Source organism: Tachyglossus aculeatus, chromosome X2 (assembly GCF_015852505.1).
Source record: "Tachyglossus aculeatus isolate mTacAcu1 chromosome X2, mTacAcu1.pri, whole genome shotgun sequence".
Taxonomy (NCBI): domain Eukaryota; kingdom Metazoa; phylum Chordata; class Mammalia; order Monotremata; family Tachyglossidae; genus Tachyglossus; species Tachyglossus aculeatus.
Window position 1 is genome coordinate 24,109,086 of NC_052100.1, and position 11,620 is coordinate 24,120,705.

The 11,620-nt window shown below is 40.8% G+C and overlaps 1 long non-coding RNA gene across 1 annotated transcript; it reads left to right on the forward strand.

Annotated features, from left to right (window-relative positions):
• The first annotated feature begins 1,026 nt into the window (after positions 1 to 1,026).
• On the forward strand, positions 1,027 to 11,291 carry LOC119949572. Its single transcript, XR_005457230.1, has 3 exons — positions 1,027 to 1,130; positions 8,674 to 8,761; positions 9,814 to 11,291. It is a non-coding gene; the product is annotated as an uncharacterized LOC119949572 (long non-coding RNA).
• The last annotated feature ends 329 nt before the right edge of the window (positions 11,292 to 11,620 follow it).

Genomic DNA, 11,620 nt, shown 5'->3' on the forward strand with positions numbered 1-11,620 from the left:
ACGTTCTATCCACTAGGCCTGATTCCTGGCAATGTGAGCCAGAATCACCAGGCTGATTCCCTTTGCAGGTCATACTCTGCATTATAAGCCACGGTGCCGATTCTGATGTCTGAGGGAGAGCAGAACTTTAGGAAAGGTGGGAGAAGAATTAGGGAAGCCAGGAAAATGGGAGCCCAAATGTGTGAAAGAACGAAATGGTTAAACATTTAAACCCATTAATGGAATTTAAAGGTTATTACCTTTTCCTTTTGTTTCCTCTTGTTCTGTCACGATGAACACTTTTTTTTTCGTAATGGAATATATCTCTCCAAGTAGGGAAAATGATTTTTAAAAAAGATAGTTAAAAAATTAATTTAAATGTAGAGAGCCATATTAGAGTAGCATTAAGGCACTCCAGGGCATGTTTTATTGGTCCATTAATATATGCCTCGAGTGGTTGAATGCACCTGAGGCATGTACTGTATTAATGAACCAATAAAACATGCCCTGGAGTGTCTTAATGATATATCGCTAACCATTTCTATTACATACATAAATGCACTATTTGCTGGTCGTCTGGCATACTTTTTTAGAAAATCTTCAATTAACCCAAAATACTGCAGAAGGAACTCCTACTCATAGTCCAAAGATCCTATAATGAAATGATTGGGCTAGTTACCCATGAGGTGTTCCAGGATTGATTTAATCTTTGGGGCTGTTCATTATAATGTGTTGAATGCGAGGCAAAAATGGAAACACACGCAGTGCCTCTTCTAATAGAATGGGGAAAAGAGAGCATATTCCCTCCCTCCGAACTTAACTGCTCTTTCTTAGGCCATTTTGGAGCTACGGTTCCTCTTCCTCATAGCTTGGCATCGAGGGTTGAGGGATGATGGTGGTTGGAGAGTGATGGAGAGAGGCAGGAGAGGGAAAGTAAATGGTTGAGGGGAAGGAAAGCCAACAACTTCCTGATTGGTTTCCTCCTTTCTGCAGACCATAAGTTCCTTAAAGCCGGGGATAACGCTTAGAATTTAATACTGCGTCTCTCAGACCATCCGTTGAGAGTGATGGTGCAATATCCTCCTGTATGCAATAGATCTGAGAAGCAAAGCAAGTCAAGCTGATCTGAGGGAAGTGAAGGAACTGCTTTGGTAAGTTCCTTGTGGGAAGGGATCCGTCTCCCAACTTTGTTGAATTGCACACTCCCAAGTGCTTAGTACACAGTAAGCACTAAATAAATACATTGATTGACTGATTCTCCCCCTCTACTGCAGGATTTGGGCTCAAACGATTTGCTCTCCATGGGCAAAAATGTGGGAGGCAGATTTAGGAGACGAGGAAGGTGAAGAGAGCCAGGTCTTGCAATTTCTCAGGCCATGATACCAGTGTGGGAGAAAGTCAATAGCTCTGATTGAACCGCTTTCTCCCTCATCCCATCTCAACTTGGCCCAGCTCCTTAAAACCACAGGCTACCGCAGTCTGGCTCTACTGCTTCCTTGCTGTGTGATCTTGGGCAAGTCACTTCACTTCTCTGTGCCTCAGTTTCCTCATCTGTAAAATGGGGAGTTGAACCCCTCCTTACTCTCTTCTTAGAATGTAAGTCCCATGTGGGACAGGGCCTGTGTCTGATCCAATTACATTCTATCTACTCTGGCCTTAGTGCTCTGCTTGGCACGTAGTAACTACTTAAATAATTTCACAGCCATGATGATCTCCTTCATGAAACCCACCAGGCACAAAGTAGCTAGGGCTGGGTTCTAGTTTAGGCCATGTTTGGCCTTGAAATCTCTCCCCACAATGTCACGATTCCAGGCATCTTAAAGATCCACTCTCTGAGGAGGGTGGGTTCAACATAGGATACACCAGAAGTCCACCCCTTAAAAAGTGTACCCCTTAATAAGTCCACCCCTTAAATGGAACTTGTCAGCAGAGCAGGGAGGTAGGAAGGGAGGAAGGGTCTAGAGTCCAGTTCAGGCCATTAGGGGCAGGAAATATCTTAACCTCTATCTTTTTCCCCACTAACACACAGATCTTACAACTCTGCTATATTGTACTCTCCCAAGTATTTAGTACAGTGCTCTGCACACAGAACTCAATAGGTGCTAATGATTAATACATTATTCATGAGACTCAGATGGAGACATGCTACAGACTGTCTTTAGAACACATATAAACATGAGACAAACCTTCAGGAGTATTTGGTCATGAAGGAAGTAGAGGAGTGATAGAAAGAGCAAAAGCAAACCTGTCCTGTCCTTGTTCTCCCTCCTACATAGACTGTGAAGTTATTGTGGGACAGGGACTTTTCCAGACCTTATTATCCTGGATCTACCTGAGGGCTTCATTCAGTGCTTGGCACATAGTAAGTGCTTAACAAATATGACAATGAAATATATTTTTTGTGGTATTTGTTAAGTGCTTACTATTTGCAAGCACTGTTTTAAGAGCTGGGGTAGGTAAAAGTTAATTAGGTTGGACATTGTCCCTGTCCCTCGTGGGGTTTACAGTCCAAGTAGGGGGGAGAAAAGGTATTTAATCCCTCATTTTACATTTGGGGAAACTGAGGCAAAGAGAAGTAAAGTGACTTGCCCAAGGTCACGCAGCAGGTAATTGGCAGAGCAGTCGGCGGAGTCGGATTAGAACCGTGGTCCTCTGGCTCCCAGGCCCGTGCTCTTACCACTTGGCCATGCCGTTTGTAATTATTAATTATTAATTGCCCATTTCACTCAGAGAAAATCAGAAAGTGTGAATTTCATGCACCACTAGCAGAAATTTCAAAACCAGGGGGTACCGTCCCAAATGCACTAGCAGTGCAGGAGGGAAGGAGAATAGGGCGGAGGGAAGTGACATTAGTCAGAGAAGCCTTCTTGGGGGAGATAGAAGACTGACTATTAGCTCCAAGTGGGACCTGATTATCTCGTAACTGCCCCAGTACTGGTACAGTGTTTGACACATAGTCAATGCTTAACAATTATTATTATTATTATTTGATTTTAGTGACACCCAATCAGGAACATCACTTTCAAATTCAAAGACAGTTATTTCTTGTTCTGCCTCTCTTTCTTTGTCATATCAGTAGAATTTCTACTAGCTTACTGTGGGGAGTTGTTTGAGCCTCCTGTAGTTACAACATTTTAAAGTAGTTAAGTGTTTTTCTAAGCTAAATGGAACTGGTTATTCCACTATTAGGCTTAATAGAGTGAAAGAAAGTTGGCAAAAGTGGGGCTATTTTCATTCAACAATGCAGGGACCAATGATTTAAATTAGTTTTGAGCTAGCAATTGAAAACATATGTGAATTGTAATCATCACTCCCACCTTTAATCAATCAATCAATCAATCCTATTTATTGAGCGCTTACTGTGTGCAGAGCACTGTACTAAGCGCTTGGGAAGTACAAGTTGGTAACATATAGAGACAGTCCCTACCCAACAGTGGGCTCACAGTCTAAAAGAGTTGTTTTAGTTAAGTTATTTTTAAATACCATGAAACAGAAGCTATATCATTGCAAAATGGGATTCTAGTACAGAATTTAAAATGATCATGCAAACACAATATGCAAGTTATGGATGTTGAATGCATGATCAGTTAGAATTTTTTTTTTTGCTTCCATGGTGATCAGATTAGTAAACGTGGTCTTTGAGAAGTAGCGTGGCCTATTGGTAAGAGCACATAGTTGGGAATCAGAGGATAATGGGTTCTAATCCTAGCTCTGCCACTTGTCTGCTGTGTGACCTTGTGATCATTCCAATCAAAGGGAAAGGACACAGTACCTTCAAGCTAGGATTATCCGTTTAAAACTAGGTGGCATTAATGTCCTAAACATAATAATAATGATGGTATTTCCTAAACATAGGAAAGGAACTGCAGACACCCAAGTTTCTGCAAAGCACCAAATGCAGATAATTTACAAAACGCACAATAATTGGGGGAAAAGTATAATAATAATGATGGCGTTTATTAAGCACATACTATCTGCAAAGCACTGTACTAAGTGCTGGGGAGGATATAAGGTGATCAGGTTGTCCCATGTGGGACTTACAGTCTTAATTCCCATTTTACAGATGAGGTAACTGAGGCACAGAGAAGTAAAGTGACTTGCCCAAAATCACACAGCTGACAAGTGGCAGAGCCTGGATTCGAACCCATGACCTCTGACTCCCAAGCCCGGGCTCTTTCCACTGAGCTATGCTGCTTCTCTAATGAAGCTTCTAATGAGCTTCAGCAAATGCTCAGACATGATATCTAGGGCGGAAACATCTTATTTTCCTGGCACTGGGAACAATTCTGTGAGGGAGGTGGACTTTAAAAGTGTGGCCTAATGGAAGTACTGGCTTGGGAGTCAGAGGACCTGGGTTCCAATCCTGTCTCTGCCACTTGCCTGCTGTGTGACCTGGGGAATATCATTAAACTTCTCTGAGTCTCAATTATCTCATCCTTAAAATGGGGATTAAATATCTGTTCAACATCCAACTTAGACTGTGAATTCCATGTGGGAAAGGGACTGAGTCCAACCTGATCATCTTGCCTCTGTGCTGGGTTTAGTACAAATACTGTGTTTATAATAAGCACTTAGCAAGTGCCATTATTGTTGTTCTTCTTCCTATTTAGCTTTTGGTACTGAAATTGCTTTGCTCGTGGCAACATGCAACTTTCTTCTTTCTAGGAAGAGTGGCTTAAAAAGTTCTATAAGGAAGGCTCAAAAAGTGTTTTTGCAAATTAAGTAATGCTTAGAAATATTCCTATTTATTCAGAATGGAGGAATTAGGAGCATATAGCTATTTTTTCTTTAAAATGATCATGGGTTTAAAAATTAAGGAGCATCATTCTTGGTGAAGTAGGTTTTGCCTGAACTTAAGTATTTAAAAAACTCATTCATGTTGTTCAGACAGTTCCTAAGGCCCCAGGGTTTACAACCTAACAATGGACACAATCATTAAAACAAAAAAACAAACAGTAACAGCAACAGTATAGAATTACTGACGATAATTGAAGATTATGTCAAAATAACCATCAAGAATCAAAAATAAATCTCAATCTTGTTACAACCACAGCAATTAGAGTAAAACAACTCTTACATTTATGGTGACTAAAACTTCAAACCAGAATCTAAGTAGGCAAGTTCATCTTGGTTAACTAAAAAAATGGAATTGCTTTTAAGGTCCTTGAGAGAAGAGATCATGCCTATTAAACCTATTGTTCTCTCCCATGCACTTCGTACAATACCCTGCACACAATGAGCACTCAATAAATAGCATCATGGTGTAGAGGATAGGGAGCAGGCCTGGGAGTCAGAAGGCTGTGGGTTCTAATCCCGGCTCCACCACTTGTCTGCGGTGTAACCTTGGGCAAGTCACTTCACTTCTCTCTACCTCAGTTACTTCATCTGTAAAATTGGGATTGAGACTATGATTCCCACATGGGACAGGGACTGTGCCCAACTCGATTTGCTTATATCCATCTCAGTTCTAGTAAGCACTTAACAAATACCATAATGATAATAATAATAATAATAATAATAATAATAATGTTGGTATTTGTTAAGCACTTACTGTGTGCCAAGCCCTGTTCTAAGCGCTGGGGGGATACATGGTAATCAAGGTTGTCCCACGTGGGGCTCACAGTCTTTAACCCCATTTTACAGATGAGGGAACTGAGGCACAGAGAAGTGAAGTGACTTGCCCAAAGTCACCCAGCTGACAAGTGGCGGAGTCGGGATTAGAACTCATGACCTCTGACTCCCAAGCCTGTGCTCTTTCCACTGAGCCACGCTGCTTAGCATTGATTGATTAATTGATTGTGTCTATTAAAAAATGGAATAGAAAAAAGAATTATATAGATGGAAGATTTTATGAAATGATTCATAGTTATAGCCTATAAGATCAGTTAAAACTCTGATGTTTTTAGGAGACTATACAGAAAGACTGAGAATGTATTTCAAGTCTTTAAATGCCCTAATACTGGGAAGCCAGAACAGCTTATTATACTTCTAGAAGTGTTACTATACAACTCCTGTGATGCTATTAGAAAAGGCAGTGATGGTGTTTCTTAAGTGTAGGCTTGGGTTGATTGTTATGACAAGAATACATTGAGAAAGCAAGCCTAATAAATCAAGAGGAACCAATCTTCAACATGCCAGTTTGTGCATTACAAAACCACTTTTTTTACAATGTTATATGTCCTGTGAAACAACCTTCTTTTCCCTGAAAATTTCACTCTCTTTACTCATTGTGCACTTGCACTAAGATTGTGAGGCCCCTGTGGGACCAGGACTGTGTCCAGCCCAATTGTCTTGTATCTACCCCAGCTCTTAGAACAGTGCTTGACCCATAGTAAGTGCCTAACAAATACCGATATTGTTGTTACTATTATTATTAGGGAGGGAATGCCAGGCAGGGAGTTTGAGCAAGTGGTCGACGGTGGAAGAGATGAGAACGAGGCCAGTGAGTAGGTTAGTTTGAGAAAAATGAAGAATATGATCTGAGGTGTGGTGGAAGAAGAGAGTGGATAAGTACGAATAAGGGAAGGAGAGAAAAACGTGAAAAGGACAACAACATTGTTTGGAAATTGGAGGTGAGGGGCAGTGTGTATTTCAGCAGCTAGTAATGGTAGTGCTTGGTAGAGAAGGGTGACATGAGTTTCAAAGGAAGAGAAAGGGAGAATTGGAGGGGGTGGGATGGGAATAAAGTGGCATTGGGGGTCAGGGAGCAAACTGACTCTTCTCTAAATAGTTTTATATCTGTCCCCCCCCCCCCCCCCCACATTAGAGTGTAAGTGTAATATGCTACAGTGTATTGAATGCAGTGGGTGGTTAATAAATACTATTACTACTTCTATTATTTCTTCTACTCCTACCACCATCACCACTACCGCTATTGCCCCTGCTCTCTGAACAAGCGAACAGCAGAACTTGGAACACCTAAATTCCAATGAATTTTCCCCACTGAGCTTTGCCGTTTCCATTTAAAGTCTGAAATTAGCTTAAGGTTGAATGAAAGAGCTCTGCATGGCTTCCCCCACCACCTGGACTTTAACCAACACATTTACTAATTATTGAGATCACTTCTTCCAGGGCCCAAATTACTCTTGATAGTAAATTAAACCCATTGGATGGGGTATTAATTATTTTAGATCCCTCAGGCATCACTTAGTGAAATGATGCAATGGCCTGAAAGAGTTAATGTGCCTCCCACCTTGACTAATTGACTATTGGGGAGTAGTTGGGAAAATTGGACTCATTGTCTGATTTGATGGTGTCATAATATGTTGCTTTATGCCTCCGCTCCCACGATGGCTCAGAGTATCTCACCCAGCGGGCGGCGATGCTCTCAATCCATCAGTGCTATTTATTGAGCACTTTCCGTGTGCAGAGCACTGCCCTAGGTACTTGGGAAAGTACAATACCACACAGTTGGTAGACACAGTCCCTGCCTATCAAGCTTGCAGTCTAGAAGGGGAGACAGACAAAACATGAATAAATAATTTATATTTAGATGCTACCCTAAATCTTCTCATGTGCCATTCAATCATATTTACTGAGCACTTACTGTATACAGAGCACTGTTCTAAGCACTTGGGAGAGTACAGTATAACAATAAACAGTTACATTCCCTGCCCACAACGAGCTTACAGTTGAGTCAGTTTCTTGTCTTCAGTTCTGTCTTACTGAGCATCCTAAAGTAACTCCAGCTGCTTTCAGAATTATATTTAACAACTATACCTTGAAGCTTTCTAACCTGTCCCGACCTAATTTTAAATATGCTCTTTTCTTCCATTTCGGAACTGAGTGGTAGGCTAAAGTTTAGCCGGTCTATGGGGTGTTGGAGCCAGGTTAAAAAAGATACATTTTTAATCTGATTACTTGTCCTTTGGCCTCATTATTGCAGAAGGATTGTAATGATCATGGAATCTGTTAAGTGCTTACTATGTGCCAAGCCCTAGGGTAGGGTAGAATCCAGTCCCCACCCCCAACAAGGTCCACAATCTAAGGGGGAGGGAAAAAGGGTATTTTATCCCATTTCACAAATGAGGAAACTGAGGCACAGAGTGAGCCCACTCTTCTAGACTGTGAGCCCACTGTTGGGTAGGGACCATATCTATATGTTGCCAGCTTGGGAAGTACAAGGTCACACAACAGGCAAATGGCAGAGTTGGGATTCAAGCCTGAGGCATGAACTTGGTTCCTTGTTCTGTGCTCTTTCTACCAGATCACTCTTATATCGAACAGATTCTGAACAAAATGACAAACACCCTCAATTTCAATTTCCAGCAGATCAGTGAGAATCTGTTTCATTTTCCTCAGTAATGAGGGAATACCTGTCTGCATAAACTCATATTTTTGACTCTCACCACTCTTACCAGTCAGGTTTTTTAGTTGTTGGTATGGATGCAGTCTATGATTTAGGGCTTCCAAGAAGTGTAGTTTCTATTCCAAATCAGTTTCCTAAGCATCTAAGATAAAGGGCTTCTAAGATAAAGATAAATCGCTTACACACTGTAGACATCCTGGATCTTGGTTACAGCAGTTTCACCCTAGACTGGAGAGGACTTTAAATGATTTGACAGAAGAGATTTAGGCATTCTACTTTCCTCCCCAACAAAGTCCCTCCACCCCACCTTCCTCCTACCCATCCATCCACTCAATTTTCTTTTTCTCTTTTCCTTTTTTTTTAATACGTTATTCAATTAGTACCAGGTTCCAAGAAATGGGTTTCGTACAGAAGGTAGTGAAACAGAACACGACGACAAAAGCCTGGGATTTGAATTTTATCACCCGTTGTTGGGTAGGGATTGTCTCTATCTGTTGCCAAATTGTACTTTCCAAGCGCTTAGTACAGTGCTTTGCACACAGTAAGCACTCAATAAATACGATTGACTGATTGATTGATCACAATTTGCTTACAGTTTTGAAGGGATTTTAACCTTTAGGCTCCTGACATTGTTGCATTCTGACTACTAAGTAATGGATTAATAGTTTGATGTGTCCAAGGCAGCAGCCTGAAATTTGAAAATACATTCTAGACTGTGAGCCCATTGTTCATATGGATTGTCTCTATCAGTTGCCGAATTGTACTTTCCAAGTGCTTAATACAGGGCTCTGAACACAGTAAGTGCTCAATAAATACGATTGGATGAATGAATGAATGCATGTAGCTAAAAGAATGGAGGCTTTTATCGTTTTTAAAAATCAGCTCTGCCCTTTAGTTAGGCAGAAGTGTTTAACAGCAACTTTCCAGATAGCAATGAAGTGGTTACAGAAGTGCATAACCTGAAATGGTTCAGCATTCTGCAGTTCATTCAAAAAAAGGTAAAACCTTCAAATGATCACTTGACTCTTGGGAGGATTCATGTGATTATATAAGGATCAATTAAATGCATCAAGTATTTAAATATACATCCAAATCATAATAATGGTAAAAATAATAATTATAAAAGTATAAAACAGTTCTCTGTACTACACATCATACTAAAGTACTGCAACAAAATCAGGTTGGACACAGTCTCTGTCCCACTTGGAGCTCACAGTTTAAGCAGGTGGAAGAAAATCCCCATGATTTACAGATGAGGTGTCTGAGGCACAGAACAGGTAAGCAATTTACCCCAGGTCAAGCAGTAGGGAAGTAGCAGAGCTGGAATTATAACCCAGGCCACTCACTCCTGGACCCATGCTCTCCCCACTAGGCCAAGCTGCTCCACATAAAACAAATGTGGAAAATATGAGAAAAATGTTGGTGACATTAAATGTTGTATAACAACACAATGTTTTCAGACAGTAGATGATGATGGTGAGATACCGCCGGAGGAATCTCCATATGGTTTGTCTTTCTGTCTCAAGGTGTACTGAAAATGATCCCTAAACAATATTGGAGAATTCTACAGTATTGAAGCTTGAAAGATGAATAATGAGGAAAACCAGGTTTCACGGTGGTCAGCAAGTGAACTGCTTTGAACAGTGTGATACAGCTAATAAAGTTACAGAAGAAAGGCAGCTTTATGGAGTGATTATGAGCATGGAACAAAAATGAAGAGACTTGAATTATCAGCTCCATTAATGAGTGACAGACTATGGACCAGTCATATAACTATTTGCCTCAGCCCCTACATCTTTACATTGAATTCATGCTTCTTGGGATTGAGATAAAATTCAGATGCATAAAGGACTTCCACTAATCTGAGAGAAAGCTGTCCGGCTTGTTTAAAATGGATTGCCCAAGGTAGCCTGTGGCAGACAGTTTTATGAAACCACATAATTGAGATTTCTCTCCCTCTCTTCCCTCCTTCCCCTCCTCCTCCAACCCCCTCACTCTCCCGTTACCCCACCTCATATATACGTCTTGTCATTTCCCCACTGTAATTGACTTTATAAGATGCTGTCCAGGCACAATTCTTTGAGACAGCTTCCAAACTGGAAAAAAAAATAGTGCGAGTGGCCACAAAAGCAAATGACTTTTTCTGACTTTTGATGTGAGAGGAAAATACCTAATGGATTCCAGATTCTTTCCTGTTCGGATTGTGTGATCGTGACCAATTAAAACGGAACCCACTGCTGAAGTTTCACTTCCTCAGTTCCTCTACCTCAGGAAGTGGTATGGGCTGGGGAAGTGTGTCTGTCGTGTGCTTGTTCTGTGTAGGGAAAGAAAATGTGTGCAAACTGGCTCAGGTTGCAGTCACTTGGAAGAGTCCAGAGTCCTACAAACAAGTAAAACATAATAATGCAGCAAGACTCAACTGGTCCTGGTAGCCGTAAAATATTTTCAGTTGTCTGCCAACATGCCTTGATATTCCTTCTGAAGATTTTCTTGTACTTCATGCTAAATAGTAATTAAAGTGTACAATTTCACCGTTTTTCCTCCCTGACATATACTTGCTCTAGGGAGTTATCAGCTCACTTTAGAGGCTCTCTGTTTTGAAATGGAGCATGGAGGCAACAAAAGAGTGATGGAAGAAGTGTCGGGGAGGAATGAATTGTAGTCGAATGTTACGACAGATCACTGATGGCATGTGGTTCATTCCTTCGTTCCTGCTCCTTTGCAAATTTCTCCTTTTGAACAAGCAGGGAAAAGTTCATCTTGTGGTTGGTTGAATTTATTAAACCATTTCCTCTCAATAGCAATTCAAAATTCCAAATAAAACTCGATAAATGTGCAGCTGGATTTTAACCTCGCATCACTGCCCTTTGATTTCAGTGGCGTGCAATAAGCCTTGAATCGAAGAAAGGTAGAACGTGGTCAAAAAATTGTAATGAACATCTCTGGCAAACATGCAAAATGAAAAATCAGAGTAATCTTTCCCCAAAATAAAACTTAAACTTCACCGTGTTTCATTGCCAATATTCATTTTATTAGAACAATAACACAATATTGTTAGGTTATAATGCAATTTTAACAAGTACACCTTGCTCCTTTCCCACCTCTTTCAGGCTTACATTGAGCATTTAAAAATGTTTTTAAAATCTGCACCTTCAAACCTGTCTTTTCCAGTTCTGCTGCTGCCTTAACAGCTTCTTGAGGAAGGTAAAAATAGTACAATTGTTAATGTCTAGAAAACTGAAAGTAGGAGAGGGCATGATGGCTGTTGGTTTTGCCACAGTGATTGCCACAAAACAGGTTAGAACACAGTTTGTCTTGTCTTGACTTATGCTG